The 4,614-nt window shown below is 37.4% G+C and overlaps 1 pseudogene; it reads right to left on the bottom strand.

Annotated features, from left to right (window-relative positions):
• Window positions 1-486: 486 nt before the first annotated feature.
• Window positions 487-1,402, bottom strand: LOC131272963 (zinc finger protein 181-like; annotated as a pseudogene).
• Between the last annotated feature and the right edge of the window lie 3,212 nt (window positions 1,403-4,614).

Below are 4,614 nucleotides of genomic sequence, written 5' to 3'. Positions count from 1 at the left end.
TATAAATTTTCTGATGGTTAAAAATACTATGACAAATACTGCAGCCATTTGGTTTCTCTCTGGTATGATTCCTCACTTGTAATGTGATTCATAATGACATAAAGTCTTTTCTACACTTACTGGGCTATTATGTTTAGCTCCATTACACATTCTCTGATAGACAGATTTGACCTTTACTAAACACTTTTGGGAGCTTGTGTATCTCAATGGTTAGCACCGGCTTCCCACATATGAAGTCCTGGGTTCAATGACTGGCACCAGTACCTACAAAAGAAAAAAAAACTTTCCAACATTCATTAGATTTATATGGCTTTTCTCCAGTATGGACTATCTGATACATGGTAAGGTTTGCACTACACAACTGAAGATTTTCCCACATTCAATACATTCAAGGGTTTCTTTCCAGTATGAATTCTATGATGTTGAAAGAGGGATGACCTATGACTGAAAGCCCTCCTACATATACTGGATTCATAAGGTTTCAGTTTAGTAGAATTTCTCAAATGCAGATTCTGTGATTAAGGCTGGTTGACATTCAAAAGGTTTTTCTTCAGTATGAACACTCCGGTGCTGAAGACAAAACGAAAGGCTACTGGAGACTTTCAGACATTTCTTACATTCATATTACTTCTCTACAGTGTGCCTTCTTTGATGTTGAGTAAGGTGTGAGTTGCAACAAAAGGCTTTCCCACATTCACTACAGATATAAGGTTTCTCTCCAGTATGAATTTTCTGATGGTGAATGAGAGAGGAACTATGAATGTAGGCCTTGTCACATAAACGACACTCATAGAGTTTTTCTTGGGTATGAATTCTCAGATGTTTAATGAGATATGTGACACGAATAAAAGATTTTCCACATTCTATGCATTCATATGGTTTTTCTCCAGTGTGAGTTCTTTGATGAATAGTAAGAGATGAGACATGCTTAAAGGCCTTCCCACATTCAATACATTTGTGAGGTTTCTCTCCACTATGACTTATCTGATGTCGAGAAAGGGTTGAGCTATGGCTAAATGTCTTTCCACATTCATGACATTCATAGGGTTTCTCTCCAGTATGAATTCTCCAATGGCGATTAAGGATTGACTGTTTATCAAAGGCTTTTCCACATTCACTGCATATATAAATTTTTTCTCTATTGTAAGTCTGGTAATGGGTAAGATCTTTGCTCTGGCTGAAGGCTGCCACACTTTCATTAGAATTCAAAAGTTTCTCTCCATCGTTGATTTTCTCATTTTGTGTAACTGACTGTTTTGGTAAATTCTTCTCAAACATATCATATTTATGTGATTTTCCTTCAGAAGACATTCTCTATGGTTCAGAAGGAATAGACTTTTAAGTGGAAGATGCTGCTAAACATATTATAATTGTAAGCACTTTCCTCAGGTAAGGAATTCATACAGGTTAAAGGCTTTCCCACAATGACTGCATCAGTAGGGTTTCTCTCCAGTGTGAACCCTTGATGGGCAGTTTAAGGGACTCCTCAGTGGGGCTCTAAAGATGAGGCTCAGTTGTCTGAAATGTTCCACTTGATTTCTATGCTTCCTTCTCCAAAATCCCTATATATTTCCAGTACTTGTTAAAATTTGAACATTCAAAATATTCTTTTATAATTTTTTCTCTAATTGCCTTTTGTGATGACTCATCATCCTTTGTTTATAATTCTTTGTTTTCCCATTTTGATTCACAATCTGAAATACACCAAGAAAGCAAAATGTGACTTTTCTGGACTTCTTGAAAAGGAACTTCTGTGGATAAAAAGTAAGGCCTCTGGGGAAACATATGTGGCTCAATCAACTGGGCTCCCATCTACCATATAGGAGGTCCAGGGTTTGATGCCCAGGGCCTCCTGGTGAAGGCAAGCTGCTTCACGCGGCAAGCTGGCCCATGCAGAGCACCAGCCCATGCTGGAATGCCACCCCATGCAGGAGTGCCCCCCCCCCGTGTGAGAATGATGCCCAGCATGGGAAAGCTGCCCCACCCAGGAGTGCTGGCCGACGTGGAGAGCTGGTGCCACAAGATGACACTACAAGAGACACAAAGGAGAGAAAATAAGAAGACATAGTAGAAAAGGGAGTTGAGGTGGCACAAGAGAGTAATCGCCTCTCTCCCACTCTGCAAAGTCCCAGGATCAGTTCCCAGAGCTGCCTAATGAGAATAAAAACAGACAAAGAAGAACACACAGTGAATGAACACAGAGAGAAGAAAACAGGAAAATGGGGGGAGGGGGAATAAATGAAATAAATCGTTAAAAAAAAAAAAAAGAGGAGGACCCCTAGAAACCAAATGCCTCTAACAACTCTCATATAGTTCAATGATTTCTGAACAATGCTCAAAAGGCACACAGACAATACAGATAGCTAAGAGAGGCAGAAACAGAGAGGGATAAGGGAAATAGCTTAAATATAGATAATCATTCTGGTAACGGGCAACTGAAAAAAATGAAACTATCTAAAAAAAAACTTGGAAGGCATTCTGGATTCTAAGCCATCATTTTGTATCTATATTCATGTGAAAGATCACTGCTTTGGTTCTCCTAATTACAATTCACCTCAATTTGCTGCCAGATTAATATGTTTAATCTGCAGAATTTATACCACTGCATTAAACATCAACAACTACAAGGACAGCAATATAATCTAAATGCTTTAAAAGGCTCATAAAGATTGAAGCTGAATTTATGTAGGGTTTGTGTGAAACCATATTGTTATATATTGGACATTAGAAAATTCTGTCCCAGGAAACCTTACACAATCCTTAAATCCCCTAATACTTATATTCCCATTTATTCTCTGAAGTTCGGCTTTGGAAGAAAACTGATATATGTGCTAGCTATGTGCTAGCTTTTCTTAGCCTAAAAACATTGGTATATTCTTTCGTAAATGGATTTAGAAAAGAATAATTTGACATATTTACTTTCAAATAAAATATCAAGTTTGAATTATTATGATAGCAAACACCTACCACTTTAATGACATAAGTAATACATGCAGATAATAAGAGGGGACTGACAAATGGAATCTAAGCTGAAGGTCCCTCAATTTTCTTTAAAGAGAATATCCCTACAACATCCTAAATTTCCTCCATACTTTGTACAAGCTTCTTTACAGCAAAGACTTCCTATGCCTAATTCACCATGACACCTGGAAACATAACTTTTGACAATTTTTGTTCTACCATCCAGAGCTCTTTGTCTCCCTTCAATAATGTGATCACATATGGCTTAGGTATGATAGAAAGTCCTCTTTACAGGAACAATATAGAACTTGTTTAAATTTTGGTCCTCAGGGAGGCAAAGTCATTACTAAGGGACCAGAGGAGGAATGAAGGATGTTTACTGAAATGAGAAGATAAGTTTCAGGCACAACTCAAAAGAGCTGGCCTTTTCCTTGGGAACTCAGAATAGAAATTTGCCACTTACTGAGGAAGACCCCCAGCAATTCAGAGTGGCAAAAGAAAGACCTCAAGCAGGAGACAGTGGGAGAGAGATCCTTACCTACAGAGACCAAGTTCTTATAATTCTGGATCCTCTTATCTTTGTATAAATCCTTCTGATCTAAATCTAGCCATCCCCATTCTTCATGAGAAAAGTCTATGGCCACATCATTAAATGTCACCTGAAATGGCAAACATATTTTGACTCAACCATGGCCCAGGTCTCTTCTATCACTGGACAAGGGGTAAAACTACCCTGGTTGTAGAAAAGACACAAAAAAATTTCAGTTGTGACAATGATCAAGAATCTGATCTAACTCATATAATAATTAGATAATTATGTGCTTGGCTTTGTTATGTAGTAAGGGTGAGAGACAAATGGAAATGCTTTGCTTAAGGAGAATTAATTTTATCAAAGAGAATAAAATGACACAAATTTTTTAAAAGTAGCACTCAACATTGGACAGCATATAGTCAAATGCTAAGTTGTACTAGGTGAGTAATAAAGAATGAGGATAAATTTTTGTCTCCCAAATGGGATGTTCAAGATGATCCACTAAGGTTCAGGAACTAAAAATCAAATCTCTTGCCAACCCAGAATATCCTCTCCTCACAAATGTAGAAATGTTGTCTTTTGAAAAAGCATTAAACCAGACTGTGATGTGCTTCACAGGTAAATTACTAATGAAATTGCAAAGACAAAAAGAAATATTACTCTTAGAAAGCCAAGCAGATTCACTCCATTATGTACATGTTCCAAAATAAACAATAATTTGTTCTTAAGTAAAAGAACCTGACAGTACCATTTACTATACACAATTTATCTTATATTCACCGGGGAATTGGAATCACCATCTGTGTAAGTTACTTGCCTTTATATAAAAGAAAAATAAAACTTCTGCCATCTTTCTGACAATCCATAGTTACAATTTGGAGCCAAGCGCCTATGCTAAACTCCTAAAGAAGCAGGAAGATAGGGGAAGATCCTTGATGTTTCCATTTCAAAGATGGCTCCAAGGCCCTTAAGAAAGACATTACTGGGTCATAAAACTGGCAAGAGGCTCAGTAGCTTTTAACAAGATTTACATGCATCTCAGTGGGAAAAGGAAAGAATTTACAATTTTAAGTTTTATCAAGGAAATGCTCTAAGAAAAGGGAGGTGGGGTGGGGGTTCTT

This window comes from Dasypus novemcinctus, chromosome 18, assembly GCF_030445035.2.
Source record: "Dasypus novemcinctus isolate mDasNov1 chromosome 18, mDasNov1.1.hap2, whole genome shotgun sequence".
Classification (NCBI taxonomy): domain Eukaryota; kingdom Metazoa; phylum Chordata; class Mammalia; order Cingulata; family Dasypodidae; genus Dasypus; species Dasypus novemcinctus.
The sequence above is the reverse complement of the archived record's forward strand: the minus strand, read 5'-3'. Positions and strand labels throughout refer to the sequence as shown.